Genomic DNA, 20,717 nt, shown 5'->3' on the forward strand with positions numbered 1-20,717 from the left:
AGTATGTCTTTAAGCATTGCATTTCTCCTCAAATAAAAAAATACTACGCTCCCATAATTTAGGCCTACCGTTGATATGTCATTATAGGACTTAATAATTGTATATGTTTGGTGGTGGTAACCAGACAATGTGGATGGATACAAGCCGAATGGAGTTTGCACTGCAGGTAGGCCAATGGGAATTGTGGATAATGCAAAAGCATGACGGCAAAAGCCTCTGTCATGACTGTCCTGTGAGGGGGGTGGGGAGGGGACTGCCCGGTTGACAGCTCACACACAGTTGTAAATTATGCAGGAGAGGACTCACTCTTGCTCTTGCTAAAGGAATGTCCTTTGTCTCCAGAGACTTTTGCCCAAAACTCTAACACGGTCAAACGTGGATAATGGAACAATATTTCTAACACAACGATGTGGGGAATGATCACTGGAGGTCTATGGAAAACTAATGTCATGTCGTTGATTATTAAGGGAAGTCAATAAAAATAGTATAACGGAAATACTGTAACTTGAAAAGTATATCCCCTTTATCTGTAAAGTTTTCATCCAATATGTTGTGCATTTAATATAAAATACAAGTATTTTTGTAAAAATAGGAATGTGATTATAGTTTTCTAATAACATCATTGTTTTTCATAATACTTCGCACAGTAACTAGCCACATCCCAAGGGAGGTCAGCGAGCTTGTCAGCATGATGGAACGCCTCTTTTGACCAAGAGTGCATAACGAAATTAACATTTGACCATTAAACATGAGACGTTAGCTACATGTTTGAAATGGTTGAAACTGCCACCCTATGGGACTCCCAATCATGGCCGGATGTGGTGCAGCCAATATGGAAGAGTGAACTCCGTAGTTCTGTTCAGGACTACACAATGAACAAAAGCACCCACACGTAAATACATTCATGATTTCTTATTCCAAACGGGCGGCGGTTTGTGTGCAAACTATATGATTGTGAGAATAGTTATAGAAGTGTCCCTTTCGCTTTCTCTCTTTCTCTCTGTCTCTGTCTGTCTGTCGTTTGTCTCATGTAGTAAGTGTTTGTGTATTCTGTGTTATTATGTAGTTAGCTAGTAAATAAATTATTAAACCAATTTGTATAGTACTGAATAATGAGCAAGGCTGGGGTTTTTGCAGATCCAAGATGGTTACGATGTATGTATGTTTGTTTATTCCATGTGTAACTCTGTGTTGTTGTATGTGTCGAACTGCTTTTCTTTATCTTGGCCAGGTCGCAGTTGCAAATGAGAACTTGTTCTCAACTAGCCTACCTGGTTAAATAAAGGAGAAATAAAATAAATAAAAAACGACTGGTCAGAAGGACGATATGATAAGAGATAATGATTAATAAGATGACTGTTTTCAATTAAATAGATATATACCTTATAGAATTTAATTCGGGAGATGGTATCTCTTTACACCAACATCTTCCGTAGTGCCCCAAATCCTAATGATTTCATTGTTACATGATTCATTTAATCGGGTTGCAGTTTAACACAGTTAGTGGATTAAATAAATAACAGTCATCATATTAATCAAAGTAAAGTTATGACATATTGGTGCCCAGTGTGAGGCATCTAAAACAGAATTAGGTCTTGCTGTTGAATTCAGTCTATATGAATTGAGAGTGACTGTGTGAGATTCCTTTTGAGGTCCTTGAAAGATTGCCTCCGGTGTTGCGTGTTCCAATAACATTACCAGAAAAAACACCCATTGGGTTTTACGCAAGATGTCGTAAGTAAAACCCTGGTCCCGTATTGAAGGGGACCCTGGGTCTGCTTAGAAGTTAACAGGGGGTGAGTGTCACGGTCGTCGTATGGAGGAGACCAAGGCGCAGCGTGTTATGCGTACATTCTCTTTTATTAGACGAATGAACTTAGAACAAACTAACAAAAATACCAAAACGAACCGTGAAGCTATATAAATGAGTGCTGACAGGCAACTACACATAGACAAGAACCCACAAAATACCCAAGGGAATATGGCTACCTAAATATGGTCCCCAATCAGAGACAACGATAAACAGCTGCCTCTGATTGGAACCAATTCAGGCCACCATAGACATACAAATACCAAGACTTGCAAAAAAAAACTAGATATACAAAAACCTCAAGACAATACAAAAACTAACATACCCACCGTAGTCAAACCCTGACCTAACTGGGTGGGCATCTACCCTCGGTGGCGGCTCTTTTTTCTGGACGCCGCCCTCCTTCTATACACTGATCCCTCCGCCTTTGTAGAACCGACCCGTGAATCATCGCCGGAGTCTCTGGACTGCGTATCATCGCCGGAGTCCCCGGACCGGGGACCGTCGCTGGAGGTTCCGGACTGTGGCCTGTCGTTGGAGGTTCCGGACTGTGAAACGTCGCCGGACGCTCTGGACTGGGTACTGTTGCCGGACGCTCTGGACTGCCGAGTCGCACGGGGTACCTGGTACATGGTGCCGGCATGGTCCGTGGTGCCGGCGGGGTGCCGGCACAGTGTCCTCAAAGCTCATCACTAAGCTAAGGACCCTGGGACTACACACCTCCCTCTGCAACTGGATCCTGGACTTCCTGACAGGCACACCCCTCAGGGGTGCATGCTCAGTCCCCTCCTGTACACCCTGCATGGCCAGGCACGACTCCAACACCATCACTAAGTTTGCAGATGACACAACAGTGGTAGGCCTGATCACCGACACCACTGGGGTGGTGTCAAAAAAGCAATGTCTCACGCGTTCTTGGAGGCAGCCATCTATCCTGATTACCAGCATTATCAGGAACCGGAGGTCCTCTCCCAGTTCCCGACAGGCCGGTGAAAAGCCATCCACTCTAGGCAGTGAGGGTGCATAACTCAATGGCGAAGTAAATATCTCTCTCTCTCTTGGGCATTACAAAAACAGCCTTCATTGAGAGTGGAGGATATGCTTGATTTTTAATTAAATGAAAATAAATGGGCGGAAAAAGCACATCTCACATGCTCCATGTGCATACGGGCACTGTGCATCACGGCTGGATAGGCTGTGCTTCCAACGTCAAAATCCATGCCATAACCGCTATGACCAGCTTTTGGTTGGCCTTAAATATCCCCACCAGCGCTGCCTGAAATTGGCACGTTGGCACATGTTTTAAAAGACACACCTCAGATATTGCCACCCCTTCCACCTCAGCGCACAAAGTCCTCACAGCAATGGAAGTCCTCACAACAATGGTAAACCAAGGACAATTCTGAGAAGTGAGGACATTTGGCCGGTCCTCACTTCTAAAAAGGCTATTTTAGGCTTCGGGTTAGGTTTAGGGTTAGAATTAGGGTTATTATAAGGGTTTGGTTTAGGCATAGGGTAAAAAGTCCCCACAAGTATAGTAATACAGAGCTGTGTGTGTATGTTTGTATGCGTGTCTGAGTGAGACAGACCAGGAGACTCTCTCTCTGATCTCTTTTTCCCCCTTCCCCCTCTCTCTCCGCCCTCCCTCCCTCTGTCTGTCCCCCTGAGCTAAATTCTATTCCCTGCCAATCTGGCATTAAAAGCTTCCTTTGCGTCAGATATGAGATGCCCTACATCTGTGTATGTGAAATGTACTTTCATTCAAGGAGCGTGTGTATGAGGTTTAAAGTATGTCAAATCCCCCATCTGACAGAATCAAGAACATCAGCGTACCTGAGGGGGCTATCTTTTGAGTCCGTCACTCACAATATGAACCAGTCAGGATTGGGGATAGTAGGGGGGTTACAGAAAGAGAGAATCACAGCTTTGGGTTACTACAGTCAGATATCCAGATAGCTCATACGTGACTCATTTCAGGAAACTATGCTTATGTCGTGCGTCACTACTTCACAGCAGAGCCATTTGAACATAAACTTCATTTTTTAATCAAAATGCGTTTTTGGGCAGAAATGCTTTCTGGAACATGTGAACTCTCATGTGCCTTAATAATGCCATTTGTAAATACATTTGCCATCTGTAAACAAAATTGTTAAATTACAAACTGAGTCGAAAAGAAAACACACGAAGGATGTTATATAAAACACCTGTCTACGGATTACATCTTCAAGCTAAGGCAACTATGGCATCCGTGACAGAGACGGAGAAGTGTCAATGTATACGGGCAAGATAGTCTAGCTACATTTTCAGATGTTACACGTTTCTAATTTAGTCAGAAAGTCGTTTCATTTCAAGTTAAAGTGTACTGTTAGCTAGGTAGCTAATGTTATGTGTATGATCTGTGTGGTAATATTATTAGTATCTCAGAGCCATTTGCATTGCTACTCAATGTTAGCTAGCTAACATTGAACCTGGTGGTTTAGCTACCTGCAGATTCATGCAGGGTAGTAACATAATGAGTTGGGATTATGGCTTGATGTTTAGCTAGATAGCTAGCTACATGTCTAAACAAAAGACTCCACTATGCAAATAACCATTTCAATAGACTGTTCATGATGTCACTGTGATAACTTTTGATAGACTTAGCTGTGCCAGAACACAGAATAACTAAGGAATTTATGAACGCTCAACACCTGTTGAATATGGCCGGTGTCAGTAAATGTTTGCAAAAAACGCGTAATTAAATTGTTGCAAGCAGTACAGTTGCAGTCACCAACGCTCTGGCTAACATAAAAACAGCCTAACCAGCTCTGCTAGTGTGAGTAAAATGGTCAGAGTGAGGTGTTCCCTCATTTATGTCTAGAAGTAGCTAGCAAGCTAGCCAACGTTAGCCAGTTAGCTTGGGTGCTTGACTGCAGAACGCTCAGATCAACCCAACTCCTCGGCCAGAGCGTCCAGTGTGCACTCTGAACGCTCAGAGAGTGAAACAAACGCCCAGAGTGCATACTCTGGCACTCCAGATTGAATTTACAAACACACACGTGGTATAAACCAGTGAAAATAGAGGGCGCCAAATTCAAACTACAGAAATCTCACAATTCCAATTCCTAAAACATACATGTGTCTTATATCATTTTAAAGTTAATCTTGTTGTTAATCCCACCAAAAGTGTCTGATTTCAAATAGGCTTTTCAGCGAAAGCACTACAAATGATTATGTTAGGTCTCCACCAAACCACAATAAGCACAGCCATTTTCCAGCGAAATATAGCATTCACAAGAAGCAGAAATAGAGACACAATTAATCACTCACCTTGAATTATCTTCATCAGATGACACTCATGGGACTTCATGTTACACATTACATGCATGTTTTGTTTGATAAAGTTCATATTTATATAAAAAAATCTGAGTTTACATTGGCGTATTAGATTCACTAGTTCATAAACATCAAGTGATTTTGCATAGCCACATCGTTTCAACAGAAATACTCATCATAAATGTAGATGATAATACAAGTTATACACATGGAATTATAGATATACCTCTCCTTAATGCTACCGCTGTGTCAGATTTCAAAAAACGTTTACGTAAAAAGCAACCCATGCAATAATCTGAGACGGAGCTCAGAACAGTAGCCAAATTAGCCACCATGTTGGAGTCAACAGAAACCAGAAAATACATGATAAATGTTTCCTTACCTTTGATGAACTTCATCAGAATACAGTCCTAGAAATCCCAGGTCCACAATAAATGCTTGATTTGTTTGAAAATGTCCAATTAGCTACTTTGGTTAGCGCGTTTGGTAAACAATTCCAAAGTCACAAAGCGCGTCCACTATAACGTGACGAAATGTCCAAAAGTTCCGTAACAGTCAGTAGAAACATGTCAAACGATGTACTGAATCAATCTTTAGAATGTTGTTTACATATATCTTGAATAACATTCCAACCGGAGAATTAGAATGACTTCAGATGACCAGTGGAACGCAGGTCCTTCCCCTGTGAGCGTGCATAGTGAAAGCATTGTCAACTCGTGGCAGTGGTGACTATTTCCTGTCTCATTCGACCCCCCTTCACATTAGAGTCATCAGACAAAGTTATATTGACTGTTTACATCTAGTGGAAGGCGTAGGAAGTGAAAACTCATCCATATCTCGCTGTAATTTCAATGAGAGCTTGGTTGAAAATCTGCCACCCCCAGAAAAAATACAAAAGGAAGTGGAATATCTCAGGTTTTTGCCTGCAATATGAGTTCTGTTATACTCACACACATAATTCAAACAGTTTTAGAAACTTCAGAGTGTTGTCTATCCAATACTAATAATAGTATGCATATATTAGCGACTGAGACTGAGGAGCTGGCCGTTTACCATGGGCACCTTTTCATCCAAGGTACTCAATACTGCCCCTGCAGCCATAAAAAGTTAAAGAACTGGGTGGGACTAAAGTTTAAGAGGGTATGAATGATGCTGAATGGGTGTAGACAAAGAAGAGCTCTCCAGTAGGTGTACCAAAACATCCAAGGGCCATTCTTCTCAAAAGTGAGGTTACATGTTTATCAACTTTCAAAGCAAAATGACTCTCCCATTGTTCCTCAACTGTGGTGTATGATATACCATTTTTGAGCTCTGAGTCTCTACCTTTATCCAATGTAAAAAACACTATTTCAAATTGTGTCGGACGTATTTGATAACATTCCACTCATTCCATTCCAGCCATTACCACAAGCCCGTGCTCCGCAATTAAGGTGCCAACAACCTCCTGTGTTTGGGAACAGATGTTATAAATCATACATGACCAGCAGCACCAGGCACACTATACAGACACTGTACCATGCTGCATTAATAACAAGTACACACAGACACACAGTCTGTATCTTTCCCTTTCTCAACCAACCCCCAGCACAGCATGGTACTGAACTCCATGTGCTGAAGAGAGAGAGAGAGAGCTATTATCTACTTCACTTGCATTGGCAATGTTAACATAAGTTTCCCATGCCAATAAAGCCCTTAAATTTGAATTGAATTGAAATTGAAGAATTGAGAGGAGAAAGAGATCAATGAAGGGTAGGTATAGTGCATACAGATAATAGGATACCTGATGTAAGTGGAGGATATGTCAATGTGAATAGAGAGACATGGAGATAAAGAACAAATGAGACAATGAACAGGAGTGAAAAGAGAGCAGAAAGTAAGACAGAGAAGAAGGAAGATTGAGTGAGAGGTTGATAGACTACCTGTGAAAGAGAGAGGGGCAGAAAAGGCAAGGGGGAAGGGAGAGAGAGAGAGAGAGAGCGATGAGAGAGAGTGATGAGAGAGAGTGATGAGAAAGCACGAGAGCGATGAGAGAGAGAGAAAGTGTGATGAGAGAGAGAGCACTATGAGAGAGTGCGAGCGCTATTAGAGAGCGCGAGCGAAGAGACAGCGAGCGCGATGAAAGAGAGAGAGAGAGCACAATGAAAGAGAGAGAGAGAGCACGATGAAAGAGAGAGAGAGAGCACGATGAAAGAGAGAGAGAGAGAGCACGATGAAAGAGAGAGAGAGCGCGGCAGAAAGGGCCTAGGATAGGGAGAGAGAGAGAGAGAGAGAGAGAGAGAGAGAGAGAGAGAGAGAGAGAGGGAAAGAAACCTGAGACGGAGCTGCATTTCCTGACAAAATGTAAAAAAATATAAAACAATTACAGAGTGTCATTTTCCCAAATTTTGAAACCCTTAGTCAAGGTTTCAAAGACCTCTGATGAGGATAGGCTACCCGTCCTGTTGGGGGAGGATGCAGAGAGCTGTGGGTTGGCAGCGCACTACATCGCTGCCTGCCATAAGTTGAGGGACAGTGTCTGACAGAGCAATCAACCTGCACATGTACTCTACTGTATGCTTATTGTTATTGTTGAATGTATGGTTATTTTGACACTTGTTGTTTTTACTGTTGTCCCGTTGACAATTTTGATTCTCATTTTTATTTATTTTTCTATTGTAAATATCCAAAATAAGCTTTGGTAATATGTACATTGTTACGTCATGCCAATAAAGCGAATTGAGAGAGAGAGAGAGAGAGAGAGAGAGAGAGAGAGAGAGAGAGAGAGAGAGAGAGAGAGAGAGAGAGAGAGAGAGAGAGAGAGAGAGAGAGAGAGAGAGAGAGAGGGCAGGCGGGAGGGTGTGTGCTAAAATAAGAGGCAGGCTCTTGTCAGCACAGTGACCTACTCATGCAGGACTGAGGAATTCTCCCTGTCTAACAGGACACATTCCTCCAGTCCTCAGACATTAACCCAAGCGCTGCTGCCCTGTTGGGGTGGAGCGGGCTACACTGGCAGCCCTCACTGGCACTGGGTTGCACCATTGTACAATGCTCTACACTAGCAACTCATTGTTTTTATTTATTTATTTTTTCTTGGATAGAGACAGTGAAGGGAGACAGTGCTCCAAAGGCAGCCACAGTAAACAGCTATACCACCACAGGCCACCACGAGCCACTTCATCAGTACTGTCCTGTGCACACATTCACCAAGCCTAGTTCTGCACACACAATAAATCAGCACATATACTGTATCTGAAAAGCCAATAATCTACATATATTGAGGCATGATTAATTGTGATGCCTAAACTGCCACGGCACACACGCACAAACACAAACGCTGAAGGGAGCCTATACACATTTCTAAACGAACACAGTAAACAAGAATGCGTTGATCAGGTAAAGTCCGTAGCATAACCAAGTGAACAATTGAACTGGGTGTAGGTGTGCATATGGTGCTGCAAAAACACATTGTGACAATATCTGGATATGAAGGGCTCTATTGTGTCGCCAGGGCAGAATGTCTTATTCTGCTGGTGGGAACGGGGAGTTACAAAGACAAAAATGTAATGTGAAGCTTCTCAAACCACATGCTCTTCTTTATACTCCTCTGCTTCTCCATGATTCCCTAGCAATTCACTACATACAAGACTGCAGGATCAGGACATGACCAACTGGCAACCTCACCACTTGTAACTCAGTAGGAAATACAGTATGTCAAAGTGACATGAAATACCCATCACCGTAGAACATTATCATTAGTTTTCTCTTTAGCTTCCTTGGTAGAACAACCTTAAACGGAATCATTATAGGATGACTCGGGGAGTTGTAATTCAATTGTTCTGGTGGTAAATCAATGGGTCGATCGGTTCCGAGCTCAAAATGGCTGACCAAGTGATCTTCCTCACTGCTAGATGTTTGAGAAAAAAAGATGACCGATAGAGCACTTGATTCTATTCACATTCAGATGACTTCCCTGAAAGATAAGTGAAGTATGATGGATGATTTGTGTTGGTTAGTTTTGACTGAAAATAAAAATATCTCCTTACTTTCGGTGGGGGTAAAAGCACCCAAACATCATACTTGAGTAAAAGTAAAGATACCTTAATAAAAAATGACTCAAGTAAAAGTGAAAGTCACCCAGTAAAATAAGACTTAAGTAAAAGTCTAAAAGTATTTGCTTTTAAATAAGTAAATGTAACAGACAGCCTAATTTCATGTTTTAATTTTTTTTACGGATAGCCAGGTACACGCTCCAACACTAAGATATAATTTACAAACAAAGCATGCTTAGTGAATCCGCCAGATTAGAGGAAGTAGGGATGACCAGGGAAGTTCTCTTGATAAGTATTTGAATTGAACCATTTTCCTGTCCTGCTAAGCATTCAACATGTAATAAGTACTGTTGGGTGTCAGGGAAAATGTATGGAGTAAAAAGTACATCATTTTATTTAGGAATGTAGTGAAGTAAAAGTAGTCAAAAATATAAATAGTAAAGTAAAGTACAGATACCCCAAAAACCTACTTAAGTAATATTTTACACCACTGCTTACTTTTCAGGTCTTGGGCTACATGGAATGGGATTGGCAATGTTGGGTGCATAGGTCAGGTCTGAAAAAGAGAAAAAAAACGGTTACATTTTTTGCAGTCATCTTTACTTCTTTTGAAAACTTCCCGTTCTAGTTCTGTATGCTTGACTGCTGCTCCCCTAATACCCCTGAAGAGAGGTAGCCTCTGTTTTATCTATATTTGTCTTGGCTTGTTTGTTAGGCTGTCCATTGTTTTTACTGTACATCCACCTGTCTGTTTCCCAGTATGTCTATTAGCATGTCCGCTTACTGTATACAGTTGAAGTCTGAACTTTACATACACCTTAGCCAAATACATAAAATACAAAAACTATTTTCACTATTCCTGACATTAAATCTTAGTAAAAAGTCCCTGTGTTAGGTCAGTTAGGATCACCACTTTATTTTAAGAATGTGAAATGTCAGAATAATAGTAGAGAGAATGATTTATTTCAGCTTTTATTTCTTTCATCACATTCCCAGTCAAATCAAATCAAATATATTTATATAGCCCTTCTTACATCAGCTGATATCTCAAAGTGCTGTACAGAAACCCAGCCTAAAACCCCAAACAACAAGCAATGCAGGTGAAGAAGCAAGGTGGCTAGGAAAAACTCCCTAGAAAGGCCAAAACCTAGGAAGAAACCTAGAGAGGAACCAGGCTATGAGGGGTGGCCAGTCCTCTTCTGGCTGTGCCGGGTGGAGATTATAACAGAACATGGCCAAGATGTTCAAATGTTCATAAATGACCTGCATGGTCAAATAATAATAATAATCACAGTAGTTGTCGAAGGGTGCAGCAAGTCAACACCTCAGGAGTAAATGTCAGTTGGCTTTTCATAGCCGATCATTAAGAGTATCTCTACCACTCCTGCTGTCTCTAGAGAGTTGAAAACAGCAGGTCTGGGACAGGTAGCACGTCCGGTGAACAGGTCAGGGTTCCATAGCCGCAGACAGAACAGTTGAAACTGGAGCAGCAGCACGGCCAGGTGGACTGCGGACAGCAAGGAGTCATCATGCGAGGTAGTCCTGAGGCATGGTCCAAGGGCTCAGGTCCTCATCCTGAGACAGGGCCGAGTATAGCCCACAAAGATCTCCGCCACAGCACAACCCAAGGGGGAGCGCCAACCCAGACAGGAAGATCACGTCAGTGACTCAACCCACTCAAGGGACAGCATGAAAGAGCACCAGTAAGCCAGTGACTCAGCACCTGTAAAAGGGTTAGAGGCAGAGAATCCCAGTGGAGAGAGGGGAACCGGCCAGGCAGAGACAGCAAGTGCGTCAGAAGTTTACATGCACTCAATTAGTATTTGGTACCATTGCCTTTAAATTGTTTAATCTTGGGTAAAACGTTTTAGGTAGCCTTCCACAAGCTTCCCACAATAAGTCGGGTGAATTTTGGCCCATTCCTCCAGACAGAGCCGCTGTAACTGAGTCAGGTTTGTAGGCCTCCTTGCTCACACATGCTTTTTCAGTTCTGCCCACAAATGTTCTAGAGAATTGAGGTCAGGGCTTTGTGATGGCCACTCCAATACCTTGACTTTGTTGTCCTTAAGCCATTGTGCCACAGCTTTGGAAGTATGCTTGGGGTCATTGTCCATTTGGCAGACCCATTTGCGACCAAGCTTTAACTTCCTGACTAATGTCTTGAGATGTTGCTTCAATATATCCACATAATTTTCCTACCTCATGATGCCATCTATTCTGTGAAGTGCACCAGTCCCTCCTGCAGCAAAGCACCCCCACAACATGATGCTGCCACCCCCGTGCTTCACGGTTGGGATGGTGTTCTTTGGCTTGCAAGCCTCCCCCTTTTTCCTCCAAACATAACGATGCTCATTTTGGCCAAACAGTTCTATTTTTGTTTCATCAGACCAGAGGACATTTCTCCAAAAAGTACAATCTTTGTCCCCATGTGCAAACCGTAGTCTGGCTTTTTATGGCGGTTTTGGAGCAGTGGCTTCTTCCTTGCTGAGCGGCCTTTCAGGTTATGTCGATATAGGACTCGTTTTACCGTGGATATAGATACTTTTGTACCTGTTTCCTCCAGCATCTTCACAAGGTCCTTTGTTGTTGTTCTGGGATTGATTTGCACTTTTTGCATGTTCCTTCCTGAGCGGTGTGGCGGCTACGAGGTCCCATGGTGTTTATACTTGCGTACTATTGTTTTTACAGATGAACCTGGTTCCTTTCAGACCATCAGGAAATTGCTCCCAAGGATGAACCAGACTTGTTGAGATCTACCATTTTTTTCTGAGGTCTTGGCTGATTTCTTTTAATTTTCCTATGATGTCAAACATAGATGTCACTGAGTTTGAAACTAGGCCTTGAAATACATCCCCAGGTACACCTCCAATTGACTCAAATTATGTCAATTAGCCTATCAGAAGCTTCTAAAGCCATGACATCATTTTCTGGAATTTTCCAAGCTGTTTAAAGGCACAGTCAACTTCTGACCCACTGGAATTGTGATACAGTGAATTATAAGTGAAATAATCTGTCTGTAAACAATTGTTGGAAAAAAATACTCGTGTCATGCACAAGGTAGATGTACTTACCGACTTGCCAAAACTTAACAAGAAATTTAACAAGAAAAACTTCCGACTTCAGCTGTATGTATACCAATATGTCTATTGCTCTGCGGATATATTGCTTTGCAACAGTCACACTGGGAGTTTTTCCATACCAGAAATTGACATTCAACCCTTGCCTTCAGAAAGATTCATACCCCTTGACTTTTTCCACATTGTGTTGTGTTACAGCCTGAATTCAAAATGGATTAACTATATTTTTTTGCTCTCACACAAAATACCCCATAATATCAAAGTGAAAACATGTTTTTCGAAATGTTTGCAAATGTATTGAAAATGAAATACAGATATCGCAATTGAATAAGTATTCACATTCCTGATCCAATACATGTGTTAGAATTATGTTTGGCAGTGATTATAGCTGTGAGTCTTTCTGGGTAAGTCTCTAAGAGCGTTGCACACCTGAATTGTATAACATTTGGCCATTATTCTTTTCAAAATTCTTCAAACTCTGTCAAGTTGGTTGTTGATCATTGCTAAACAGCCATTTTCAAGTGTTGCCATAGATTTTCAAGCCCACTCAGGAACATTCTAGGCCACTCAGGAACATTCAATGTTGTCTTGGTAAGCAACTCCAGTGTATATTTCTCCTTGTACTTTTGGTAATTGTCCTGCTGAATGGGGATTCTTTCTCCCAGTGTCTGTTGAAAAGCAGACTGAACCAAGTTTTCCTCCATGATTTTCCCTGTGCTTAACTCTATCCCATTTATTTTACCCTAAAAAACTCCCTAGACCTTGCTGATGACAAGCATACCCATAACATGATGCCACCACCACAATGCTTGAAAATATGAAGAGCGGTACTCGGTGATGTGTTGTTTTGGATTTGCCCCAAACATAACAATTTGTATTCATGACATAAAGTACATTTCTTTGCCACATTTTCTGCAGTTTTACTTTAGTGACTTATTGCAAACAGGATGCATGTTTTGGAATATTTTTTATTTTGTACAGGCTTCCTTTTTTTAACGTTGTCATTTAGGTTAGTATTGCGGAGAAACTACAGAGCTCTCTGAAATTAGGTGTCCCCCTTGGTCAGTTCAGAGTAATGATCTCTATGTTGATAAATGTATTTTTTTCCTTAATATGTTTTGTAATTTTGTACATTGTATATGTTCAATGTATTTATGCAGGGCTCATCAGTAAGAGACCCTATTTATGACTTCCCTCTCAAAATAAAGGTAAAAAAAATAAATTGCTGATCTATTCTCAGTTTTCTATCACAGCCATAAACTCTGTAACTGTTTTAAAGTCACTATTGGCCTCATGGTGAAATCCCTGAGTTGTTTCCTTCCTCTCCGGCAACTGAGTTAGGATGGACGCCTGTATATTTGTAGTGACTGGTTGTATTGGTACACCATCCAAAGTGTAATTCTTAGTTTCACCATCCTTAAAGGGATATTCAATATCTGAATTGTCTTGAGTCAATAAGTATTCAAACCCCTTTGTTATGACAAGACAAAATACGTTTGGGAGTAAAAATGTGCTTAAGTTTCATGGACACACTGTGTGCAATAGTGTTTAACATGATTTTTTAGTGACTATGATATCCAATGTATGCTCTTTCTTTTTTTTTACCCATCTCTTATTTGCGAGGCTTTGGAAAAGCTCCCTGGTCTTTGTGGTTGAATCTGTGTTTGAAATTCCCTGCTTGACTGAGGAGCCTACAGATAATTGTATGTGTAGGGTACGGAGATGAGGCATGGTTACAAAATCACGTTCAACACTATTATTGTTAAACAACGTATTTAGGCTTGCCATAACAAAGGGGTTGAATACTTATAGACTCAAGACATTTCAGCTGTTCATTTTTAATTCATTTGTAAACATTTCTGAAAACATAATTCCACTTTGACATTATGGGATATTGTGTAGGCCAGAGACACACAATCTCAATGTAAAACCATTTTAAAGTCAGCATGTAACACAACAAAATGTGGAAGAAGTCAAAGTGTGTAAATACTTTCTGAAGGCCCTGCATCTAAATGAGTCAACCCCATCTAGACACACACACACACACACACACACACACACACACACACACACACACACACACACACACACACACACACACACACACACACACACACACACACACACACACACACACACACACACACACACACACACACACACACACACACACACACACACACACACACACACACACACACAGAGCCAGCCTGCAGAGGAAATCCTTAGGTCTGCACTGATCCAGTTAATGTATGATGCTGCGGTTGAATATCATCTCTTAAGTATGAGCAATGGAACTGATGGTGAGGGGAACATTCGGATGCTAAAACAATGGTACACATCGATGGTACACGTATTCCCTATGTAGTGCACTACTTTTGACCAGAGCCCCCATACAGCTCTGGTCAAAAGTAGTGCACTACAAAAGGGTATATGGTGCTATTTGAGACCTAACCTAAGAGAGCAAGATGTAGACAGATTAGAGCGATGGGCTTGTACAATATGTATTTCTGTTACATGTTTGGAATATCACATGTGCTGCTGGCGGGTGACATTGTTCGTATATTCGTTAAAATTCTCCATATGAGCCTAATGTGATGATGAATGATTTCCACATTTCTGAAATGGATGGATCTAATAGATTTGAAATCGGGTACAACTAAATATTATGATAATAATGTACTCTTGTGGTATTTAGATGTGATGTCAACCTCCATCTGAGAAATACAGTATTCTTGTCATTTACAACCTGTCTCTCTAAACAAAGGGACGTCCCACACAGACTATTGAGATGATGTCTTCATTAATCAAATCAATACATGTGAATTCATCCTGTAACTATGCATGAAACATGCAATGAAATTCGGCCGCGTATTGTAGTCCTACTGGTTCGACTTAAACACAGGGGAGGGAAGAGAGAAAGGGAAAGATTGGTCACTACATGACCAAAAGTATGTGGACACCTGCTCGTCAAACATCTCATTCCAAAATTATGGGCATTAATACGGAGTTGGTCCCCCCCTTTGCTGCTATAACAGCCTCCACTCTTCTGGGAAGGCTTCCCACCAGATGTTGGAACATTGCTGCATTCAGCCACAACAGCATTAGTTTGGTCGGGAACTCCTGTTTAGCGATTAGGCTTGGCTCGCAGTCGGTGTTCCATTTCATACCAAATGTGTTCGAGGTCAGGGCTCTGTGCAGGCCAGTCAAGTTCTTCGAAAACAATCTCGTCAAACCATTTCTGTATGAACCTCACTTTGTGCACGGGGACATTGTCATTCTGAAACTGGAAAGGGCCTTCCCCAAACCGTTTCGACAAAGTTGAAACCACAGAATTGACTGAAATGTCATTGTATGCTGTAGCATTAAGATTTCCCTTCACTGGAACTAAGGGGCCTGAACCATGAAAACAGCCCAGACTATTACTCCTCCTCCACCAAACTTTATAGTTGGTACTATGCATTGGGGCAGGAAGCGTTCTCCTGGCATCCGCCAAACCCTGATTTGTCCGTCAGACTGCCAGATGGTGAAGCGTGATTCATCCCTCCAGAGAATGTGTTTCCACTGCTCCAGAGTCCAATGGCGGCGAGCTTTACACCACTCTAGCCGATGCACGGTATTGCACATGGTGATCTTAGGCTTGTGTGCGGCTGCTCGGCCATGGAAACACATTTCATGAAGCTCCCGACGAACAGTTATTGTGCTGACTTTGCTTCCAGAGGCAGTTTGGAACTAGGTAATGAGAGTTGCAACTGAGGACAGAGGATTTTTATGTGCCACGCGCTTCAGCAGTCTGCGGTCCCGTTCTGTAAGCTTGTGTGGCCTACCACTTTGCTCTAAGCAGTTGTCGCTCCTCGACGTTTCCACTTCACAATAACAGTACTTACAGTTGACCGGAGCAGCTCTAGCAGGGCAGAAATTTGACGAACTGACTTGTTGGAAAGGTGCCACTTAGCTCTCCAGCAAGGACATTCTACTGCCAAAGTCTGTCTATGGAGAATGGGTGTCCACATACTTGTGTATATGTAGTGTATATCAGGCTGATGATGGAGAGGAGAAGGTGGGTTTACATACTGGTACTGGACATACAATACATACGGATGGATTAGCAGCTGGGTAGAGCATATTTGGGTCTTTTTCTAACCAACAATCACATATCAATAACATATGTAGTGTGAATCGCCATTGCCTCACATGCCATTACATTAATATGACATGTGAGGCAAAGTAATGAATGACCACGATGTCTTAAAATGAACACAAGATACTCCTATTGCTATTGCTCGGTGTCGAAATTGTATGTACATACCAAGTCTCTCTCTTTACCAGCAAATATCACCACATCAAACAGGTTATCCCCCAAAAATGCAGGAAAGATAATCAAACAAACTTTTTGAGTGTTTCGGGAACCCGTAGTTAATTTTCCCCCGATCTATTGATGACACCAGACCATGTCCTGATTTGTGAATATTGTCTTTCAATACAGAAGGACAGACAGATTGAGGGGTACCCGGATGGAAGACAGGACAGCAAAGGGGAAAAAGATGGGAGGAGCATATAACAAAAAGAGAGAAGGGGCGACCCTATACTTCTAATTCCCAATTCCCAATGCCCATATTGTAATACTAAAATAATCAAACTTGGCTGTCATCAGCCAAGCCGACATGCCCTTCATGCCTCCTTTAACGCTTCATTATAACACACAACATCCTTTCGATACACACATCGACATATAACATGAAACGTGATTGGTACAACCCCACGAATGCGTAGGGAGTCACAGAAGAGTGATCCGCCATAAGAGTGATCCGCCAGGCACCTCTCACTCCAAACCCCCCCAGACCCAGTCTCCCTCTCTCTCTTTCTCCTCTGTCTGGACTCCCAAAACTGGATGCTCTGAATTGCAGCCCCCTCCGAAATACCCATCTAAATGCGACCAAGGGTAATCCTACAGGGAGGCACTTAAGATAGCATATGTGAGAGAACAGCAGAGGGGGGAGAGTAAGAGAGAGAGGGAGATAGGGAAGAGAGAGAAGGAGAGAGAGAGAGAGAGAGAGGGGATAGGATGGGGGATTAGGATCCTAGGGGAAAGATTTTAAAATAGTTGAAAAATGGAGCAAGGCAATGAGGAGGGCGGGAGAAAGGAGAATCTGAGAGAAAGAAAGCGATGAATGTATGAAGAGGATAAAAGGATATGGACAGAGACACAGAGGCGTGAGGGACCTTGACGGAATTATAAAAGATGAGGAAAAGTGAGGGGGCAAAAAACACAAAAGCGATATAGAAAGTACTAGCACACGTTTAGGAGAGAAGTCTTGTTCCTTCTCTTTTCTTCCTCCTTTTCCCTTGATTTTGACCCTCTACTGGCCCCCCTTCTCTTCTCTCGCTCTAATGTTTCTTGGTGGTGCCGGTACTCTCTCTCCTACCTCTCTTGCTCTCCCACAGAACATGCTCTCCATTTTCTCACTCTTTTTTTCTGCTGTCCCCTTTCATCTGTCCATTCCGTGAGCGTTCTCTTCTTTTCTTCGTCCTCTCTTCCAGAATGGGTATGTGAAAAAAATTACTCAAAATGAACCGAATTTTACATTAAAGCTAGAGAGCAATTTTTAATATAAAGAGCTCAAATAATAGGGAGGAGTAGATGCACAAATCAATTGGTAGCATGCAGTCTGATGCAGGGACAATCCAGGGCCTATGTTTTAAGGGGCAGAGGAGGGGTGAAATGGGACTCGTCTCGCTGTACAAGAGGGAAAGACCCAAAGCAAGCAAGGCAAATAAAAAATCAAATAAAAAACTGAGCCCTGCGCTGGCTGCGGTCTCAGGCGAAAGTGGATAGTAGGCGTGTGAGGGAAGGAGTCAGCCCGGGTGTGTGTGCCTGTGTGTAAAGAGGTGGGAGGGGAGAAAAGGGAAAGCTAGCTAGAGCGAGACTGGGATTTCATGGTGAAATATCCAGGAGGGAGGGATAGAAGAGGAGGAGTGTGTTGTTTGGGAGAGAGGGAAGAGGAGGGGGTTGCTGGATTTTTTTTCTTCTCTCTCCCAGTATTCATTTTTGTACTTCCATTTCTTCCCTTATTCCCGGGTTAATACATTTTCTCTCAGAAAGAGAGCGTAAGAGCACTGCTTTCTCCACTTTGTGCCTCTTTTTGCCTCCCTTCCTCCTTGCTTATTTCCCACTCAGTCTCCCTTTTATTCAGGCAATTTTCTACATGTGCACTTGAACTCTAAATCCTGTCTGACATACCCTCCCATTTCCCTCTTTCTCTCACACGCACTAGCTCTCTCTCTCTCTCTCTCTCTCTCTCTCTCTCTCTCTCTCTCTCTCTCTCTCTCTCTCTCTCTCTCTCTCAGACAGAGGATTGAAATAGTGCTTACAGGCTAAACACGAGAGAGATATGGAGAGGGCAAGGGGGACAAAAAAGGGGAGAGAGATGTAAATAGAGGGAGGGTGTCAGAAGGTGAGTGTAGCTGGTGCTTGAAGTCAGGCGCAGGAGAGCAGAATGAGTGAGCAACGTACTTTACTCAACAAGGCACAAGGTAACAATACACTTGACCAAAACAAGACGGTAAAGATAACGCACGGGTGAACACAGCACCAGAACACAGAACACAGCACAGCATAAAAAAACAGCCATCAAAATAAACCTAACTGAACATGAAATAATCCCGCACAACACCATGGGGGAAACAGCGGGTTTAAATACAGGAACAAATCATTGTGAAATGGAAAACAGGTGTTTGAAAACAAAGACAAAACCAAAGGAAAAAGAAAAGTGGATCGGCGATGGGGCGACGCCGACCGCCGAGCGCCGCCCGAACAAGGAGAGGCACCGACTTTGGCGAAAGTCGTGACAGAGGGGAAGAGCCGTAGAAGGGCTGATTCAGAGCTGAGGGTGGCTCTGTGTGTGTGTGTGTGTGTGTGTGTGTGTGTGTGTGTGTGTGTGTGTGTGTGTGTGTGTGTGTGTGTGTGTGTGTGTGTGTGTGTGTGTGTGTGTGTGTGTGTGTGTGTGTGTGTGTGTGTGTGTGTGTGTGTGTGTGTGTGTGCGTGCACGCGTGTGTGTGACTTATCATTTTTGTTACTTAATACTTTGGGTCTTAAAATGTGATTTACTGTGTGGTACACTGGTAAGCCTGAGGCAATGGCAAATATAGAAGAGGGAGGAAATCATCTAAACATAAACAGCAGCAAACTTCAGGGACCTCAAGACTGTCTCATTTAAAGCTGCAATAATCGAACACCATGAACTACACACATTCAAGAGTTCCCATAACAGCACAAACAGTGACGATGACTTGTCTTACATCTTTCAGTTGAGGGTTGGTTTATTTCCTGCATTATATTTAGCATTGTGCCTTCTTGTATTGTTAGCCCCTCTACTACTTATGGTGCGTACTACTCTGAGACAATCATATATTTACACAAAAAGGTATCTGGGTAAAATAATGTATTCATGGTGAGTACCTATAACTTGTTATCATACTATTACTAAGTTAGTAGCCCTTTATGCTGTGCTACCCATCTAACGATGTCCTATTGCAAAACCATTTCCATGACCTACAAAATCCAAGCCATTTTATGCCATACTGACAAAGGCTTTTCCATTTCATCAGGAAATCCACAGGCATCAGTGCAGTTATGAGGGGAAAAGTAAGGTGGCAGTGCAGTGACATGTGGGTAGAAATGGAGTAGAGTGGGGAGCGGGGAGCGGGGGGGGGGGTCATAACAGTTCAAAAATCACCATCTAGCCAGGACGGGTTGTGCAGGCCCTTTGTTGGAGACCTCGAGTGTGCGTCCACGGCCCGGTCTATCCTGTGCCTCCTCTGAGGACCAGGCTCTCTCTCCGTCTCCTCCCTCCAGGGCCGCCCTTCACTTCGGCGCTGCCGGAGTCTCCCGTCTATTCGGGGCCCGCTGCAAGGGTCCCCAGTCTGAGGTCGGCGGCGAGGTTCACCGCTCCAAAGGCGCCACTTAAGTGGGCCAAGACTATGGTGGAGTGGGGTCCAAGTCCCGCGCCAGAGCCGCCACCGTGGACAGATGCCCACCCAGACCCTCCCCCTATGGGTTTAGGTTTTGCGGGCGAAGTCCGCACCTTTGGGGGGGGGTGTACTGTCACATCCTGACCTTAGTTCCTTTTTTATGTCTCTAGTTTAGTTTAGTCAGGGCGTGAGTTGGGGTGGGCATTCTATGTGTTGTTCTATGTTTTTGTATTTCTGTGTTTGGCCTGGTATGGTTCCCAATCAGAGGCAGCTGTTTGTCATTGTCTCTGATTGAGAACCATACTTAGGCAGCCTGTTTTCCCACTATGGGCTGTGGGTAGTTGTTTTCTGTGTCTATGTTTACCATACAGAACTGTTTCGGTTTTTCATTTATTTCTCTTGTTCTTTTGTATTCTGTGTTCAGTTGAATAAATATATTATGGACACTTACCACGCTGCATATTGGTCCGATCTCTCATACTCCTCGACAGAGGAAGAAGAAAATCGTTACAGTGA

General features: G+C 42.8%; 1 long non-coding RNA gene across 1 annotated transcript in view; it reads right to left on the reverse strand.

Annotated features, from left to right (window-relative positions):
• Positions 1–18,100, reverse strand: part of LOC124012906 — a 71,722-nt gene extending 53,622 nt beyond the window's left edge. Inside the window, exons 1-2 of the long non-coding RNA XR_006834791.1 lie at positions 17,657–18,100; positions 9,652–9,709 (exon numbers count right to left, since the gene is read on the reverse strand). This is a non-coding gene — a long non-coding RNA (uncharacterized LOC124012906). The remainder of the gene's footprint in view (positions 1–9,651; positions 9,710–17,656) is intronic.
• Positions 18,101–20,717: the final 2,617 nt, after the last annotated feature.

Source organism: Oncorhynchus gorbuscha, linkage group LG24 (genome assembly GCF_021184085.1).
Source record: "Oncorhynchus gorbuscha isolate QuinsamMale2020 ecotype Even-year linkage group LG24, OgorEven_v1.0, whole genome shotgun sequence".
Classification (NCBI taxonomy): Eukaryota; Metazoa; Chordata; class Actinopteri; order Salmoniformes; family Salmonidae; genus Oncorhynchus; species Oncorhynchus gorbuscha.